Source organism: Saccostrea echinata, unplaced genomic scaffold (assembly GCF_033153115.1).
Source record: "Saccostrea echinata isolate AGI-Se365-2 ecotype Australia unplaced genomic scaffold, CSIRO_AGI_Sech_v1 ptg000004l, whole genome shotgun sequence".
NCBI lineage: Eukaryota > Metazoa > Mollusca > Bivalvia > Ostreida > Ostreidae > Saccostrea > Saccostrea echinata.
This window is the reverse complement of record NW_026889753.1, coordinates 1,166,275-1,172,274: the sequence shown is the minus strand read 5'-3', so window position 1 is coordinate 1,172,274 and position 6,000 is coordinate 1,166,275. Positions and strand designations below refer to the sequence as shown.

Below are 6,000 nucleotides of genomic sequence, written 5' to 3'. Positions count from 1 at the left end.
AAAGCTCAGCAGCATTTATGAGAGATTTTGTAATTCTATCGACGTACTCCTCAATGCCAGCTACTGAAAAGTCATCAAGTGTGATACTGTCGATCATCTCTCTAACTAACTGTCTGTATGTACATGCGTTATCATCTGATACTTTACTCCAGTTGATACCAAGGTTGTTACCATGAATTTTCGTTTTGATAGGCAATCTACCTTCGAGAGAGATGTTAATAAAAATCGGAAGATGGTCAGAGCAATTGAGATAGTGATCTTCAATTATTCCTGTGGTCCTTACAAAATCTAGTTTATCCTGTGCAACAAACACGTGGTCTATCAAAGACGTATGCTCTCCATTGTGAGCAACATAGGAATAAGCTGGACCGGTAGTATTGCTTTGGCTTGTCACAGACTCAAGTCTACGTTCATTCATAAATTCCTCGATGATCCGCCCGCGTTCGTTGGATTTAACGCGATTTTTACCCCCATATTTATCTGATAAATGAGCATTGATGTCACCGAGAATTATAACAGGTCCATTTGAACTATAAGCGTCATACAGTTTTTCTACATGTTCTAACACTAATCTGTATTCTTCTAGAGTTGAGTTAGTTGACGGTAATAGAACACCGATTATATGAATTTCAATGTTCTTGCATCTAGCAACGGCGACTACCACGCGATCATTACAATCACGTTCGACTGGGAACACAGGTAAGCCTTTTCGCCACATAATTGCAATGCCTCCAAAACCTGCCGAACGGGTTCTTCTTTCCGGTTCAATGAATATACGCTTGTCGCAGATACCGTACGCATTAAAACTAGAGTCAATAGAGTCTAGGAAGTGGATTTGCTCCGGTAGAAGCCAGTGCTCTACAGCAATAAAAATGTCAGTGTCATTCAAGAGTTTTGACAAGTATGGTGTACCGTACATGATACCTCTGATGTTCCATGATTTTATGCGCAACATTATATGAATACTAATTAGCGCGTTTATAATAGCTGGGAAACACTTAACCATTGTAGGTGTTGTGGTTACGTTCGCGTGAGTACTGTGATTGCCAGGGTCTAACTAATATGCCACTTGGCCAAAAGCTTCCTTGCAAAGCTTTCTCGTAATCCTCGACTCTGACATTAACCCTAAGTGTATATGTTGGATTCTTTTGTTTCCAGAGTTTCAAAACTGCTATGTGCGTGATATACACGTTGCGAACTTTTGCGTACTGTTTGATTGAATCTATGATCACGTCGATTCCTCCGTCTGCTTGTACTCGTGACATCAGTAGCCGCTTTACTCGATGTCCTGGTTTGACGCCTCGAAATACGTATTCTGTTTCACTGCTATCATCACGATCATTGTTACTGTGTAGGTTTTTGTTCGTGTGGTTTCTGTTTGGATGACTACTATTGACTGTCGTGTTCGTGGCATGTGTGGGGTATTGCTTTCTACAGTTATGATATTCTTGATCTATTCGTATGTTTCGAATTTTATTAGAAATGTCACTTTCTACGCGATGCATATGACTATCGTTTTCTTGAAGAGATACTATTCTCTCAGCTTGTCCTTCATTTTGAGACTCTTTTACTTCCACGTGAATGTCACTGGGTGATTTCACTTTGTCAGCATATGAAGAAGTAGAGGCGGAATTCTGAGTTGAAGAACAAGTGTCCAGAGTCTTGAGTAGTTTATTTTGTTGTTCTTTAAGACTACTTATTTCTCTGTCTTTTTGTTGCACTGTTGAACGTAGAGTTTGTACTTCTTTTGTTAACATTTCGTTTTGTTTCCTGAATGTTTCTGATAATTCGCTTAGTTTGTCAAGAATTTCTTCTCGAAATCCCACAATGATAGATACTAATTCAGTTATATCTGATGGTTAATTTGTTGACCCCCCAGCCCCCTTAAAATTTAAAATATTGATAAACAATATAAGAAGATATACATGAAAATACTTGAAATAACTAGTGACAAAAAAGCAAATAGCTTTTATTTCTAAATATAATGCGGATCATACGAAATCATAAATCTAGTTCATTTGAAACAGTTTTCTCCTATGAAAAATTTAAAGCAAACATATTGTGTAAACTTTCAATATTTTATATGCCCAATAATTGCCAAAAATCAAACAACAAATATAATGCACTTTATGTCGAATATATATAGAAATGAAATAAAATAAAATAATTTCAAACTACATGTACACATGTTTCATTATTTCATTAGTGTTTATAATTTTATTCTTTTCTCCGTCTTTTAAGTGATCCCTTTATACAGTTTTGAATATATATATATATATATATATATATATATATATATATATATATATATATATATATATATATATATACACACACACAAAATTCTATTACAGTGTTTACATTGTATATTTAACATCTGACTTAAGATTTACTTAGTGATTAACCTACCTAATTTTATTATCTATCACCGTTATTTTAATATCAATATCACACAAACCATTTACATAACTGTGTATGTTTAGCAGCTACATTGTGTCATTTCATATATTAGTACACTTAATTAAATTTCTTTTGACAATCTTTAAATAAAATATAGATAAAAATAAGAGGAGACTATAAAGAACTAAAAATAGATTGGCATACCCTTTTAAAACGAAAGTACATGCATAAAAAATGTCCGGACAAGATTTAGATGATAGCGAGATTTTGTCTCCTGAAAGTGATGGTATCCATATTCCTGAGCAACATGTCCTGACTGAGGGACTAGCATTAAAAGCGGGACTGGAAACAGAGCTTTTCCAGTTTTTTACGCTTTGGTTCACCGAGAAATGAATATCGAACTGGAAATCGAAATATTCAAATAGAAGACGCAGAATGCATTTCAAAGTAAGAAAATTGTGATAATCAATACAACATTTCAAATATTTCTATTATATGCATATGAACATTTACATTACATATGGCCACTTTCGACACATTAGCTCAAGCTCTGTTTCTAACTTTACAGTCAGTTACAAATTTGTACTTTTCGAGACATTGTAACCACTGATCACTTTTTTGTGTACATAAAATATCACAAATGCTATGTGAAGTTAACATGCGTGAAGAAGTCATTTATAATGCTAGTAACATTGAAATCATCAATATATTGCCAGTATTCCATAATTATTTTAGCCCCCGTTGGAATTGGAATTTGACCTCCTTAAATTGAAACTTGAAATAGACTGTGAAACTTTGATAGCTATAATTCGGATCATATTTTCCGCCATGTGTTGTTTGGCATTAATGTAATTACTTTGAGATTCAACGTCACGAGATCTTGACCGAGGTTACTATTTGGGTAGGCGGTAGACATCCGTTAAGAATCAGAATATAAAATTTAATAAATGTTTCACTTTGGTCTTTCAGATTAATAGAAAGTGGATCTGGACGCAGAGCTGTTGAGATAATCAAACATTGCTCCGAACACAATCGAATTTACAAACAAGATTATTTGATATTTGCGCTCGCAATTTGCTGCAGGTCTTCTAATCGCGAGACGAAAAGAGTGGGTTATGATTTGATGCCACTGGTGTGTAGAATACCGACTCATCTGTTTAAATTCATTGAGTACTGCAAAAGTATTAGTACACAACTTTATAACTCATCTGGATGGGGAAGAGGGCACTGTTAAGCAATATGTAACTGGTATCTGAGTTATGGAGCAAAAGAAGAAAACCTCTTACTTTTGGCATATCATCTGACAAAATATTCCAAACGGAGAGGATGGAAGCACCGAGACGTTATACGCCTCGCTCATCTTAAGGTGAAAGAAGACAACTTCGCTTTGAAATATCTTGTCATGATTGCTGTGAAGGGAAAAAAACGTGCCGATGAGTGTTATTTCACGAAAGCTGAAAAAGAGGCTAAGGGTTATCAGTTATCGGTATTAAAAAAGATTAAATCTTTTGTCGACCACGTTGAGAAAGCATGGAAAGCAGAAAATGTTGAAGAAGTAAAAATGTTGATTTTAAAATATAAATTAGTCAGAGAACAAATTCCGAACCGTTTTCTGAAACACAAAGAAATTTGGAAAGCTCTGATGAAACATATGCCTATGACTGCCATGATTAGAAACCTTGGGAAGATGTCAAACTTAGAAATTTTCCAATCAAATTCTTTTGAAGAAATTTTAGTTTGCGACAAGTTAAAAACATTCAACTCATTACCAGAGGACGGATTCATCCTATTACGTATTTGGTAGCTTCCAATCAATATAAAAAAGGGAGTAATAGAGAAGGGACGTTAACGTGGCCTGTGTCTCAGGAAATATGCAATGCTCTAGAAGAAGGCTTCACATTGTCTTTCTCAAATGTCACACCAACAGAGAAACACTTGCTCCTAGCTGTTGAAGTGACAGAATCTATGTCGAAGGAAATATATGTGAAGGGTATGTCTTCACTATCTGCTCTTGATGCTGCAGCTTTTATGGTGATGTTAATGGCTAAAACCGAACATCATTATCGTGTAATTGTATTCTCGAGCAAAAAAGTCGTTGATTTACCCGTGGATCCCTCTGATCAAAGTGAGGACATTGTACGTAAAATAAGAGAACTTGTACGGCCTTGCGACTCATCGACATCAGATGCATTTCTACCATTTAAATACGCCCTTGAAAACAACATACACATTGATGCTTTTGTGATGTTCACAGACTCTCAAACATCATTTGTACATCCTGCACAGGCTTTTAAAACTTATCGCCAAAAAGTTGAAAAAGCTCATCTAAATGATGATTCTCGATTTATAGTTTGCAATATGGTGTCTGAAGACTCAGATGTTGGAGATTTCATGGATCCTCACACAATGACTATATCTGGATTTGACTGGCATGTACCACATATTGTAAATGACTTCGTACGATCCTTATAGGGTGGACTTATCAAGAAACAGAGCACTCAGAGATTTTTTTTCAGCATTCATATGAATATTATGCCCGAGTGATATTCCTACATGAAATGTGAGGATAAGGAACAATGATCATTCTCAAATCAAAAGTCTATTCAAGCAATACAAAAAAGCAACTCGGGCCTCTGAAAACAGAGATTGGCATCAGGTGTCATGTCGTCGATTTCCCTGTCGACGGGTCACACCCTCCATGTGCTTTATGTCATGATCGGGTAAACGGGAAATTCCGTAGACAATTCAGTGTGAAAATAATTACCAAACAATTTGTATGAAAGACATGTATTAACATTCGACTTAACGACAGATTGTTTTGGCAAACGAGATCATGTATCGACCATAGAATTTGCACAATACATGTATTGACTTTAAACCAGATTGTTGATATCCTTGTATCATCAACTTATTTATCAATAGCCTGCTGTTTTAGAAATTGTTCATACTTAGAAATGCTCTTGCATAGCGAATCAACTGGGAGACATAAACTCTAAATGCAAGTGATAAAGGTATATTGCTGCATAAATAAGGAAAGTTGAAGATATAAAAAGATGAAGTCATCACATTTATCATAAAGTTTGGTTGTCAGTTTGCCACCAATGTATTTCTTTAATAAAATATCCAAATATGAAACAGATGTGTCAAATCCTTTAGTGTCTTTTATTTGGAGTTCAGTGGGATATGGGTATAGTAGAAATGAAACTGAATATTGTTACTTGAAAAAATGTGGCCGATGGCCCAACAAGAGACTTCTTTTCATGAAGAAGTATAAAAATAAATTCTGCTTGATAAAAATACAAAAACAGGTATGCTAATAAAGGTTTCCTTATTCTTATTTTTGGATGTCGTCGGTCCTATAACACACCTGGCCGTGCCGACAAACTTCACTATCAGCAAAATGAAATTTTTTATTTTGGCTAGATTCTATAAATATCATAAATCCGCATCAATATACTTATAAAGGAATAACTTTTGGTTAACAAGTTTTCCTGTATGCCAACTGTTTAGGAAATTGATCCTTCGAAAGTTCCTAATTAAATTCTTGGGGGTCAATCTAACAAACTGTAGGGTAGCAGAAAAACTGCATGCCAAAAGTTA

At 35.1% G+C, this 6,000-nt stretch overlaps 1 long non-coding RNA gene across 1 annotated transcript; it reads left to right on the top strand.

Moving 5' to 3' along the window:
• The first annotated feature begins 2,692 nt into the window (after positions 1–2,692).
• On the top strand, positions 2,693–5,535 carry LOC133179364 (uncharacterized). The gene is made up of 2 exons (XR_009720103.1): positions 2,693–2,847; positions 3,370–5,535. It is a non-coding gene; the product is annotated as an uncharacterized LOC133179364 (long non-coding RNA).
• The last annotated feature ends 465 nt before the right edge of the window (positions 5,536–6,000 follow it).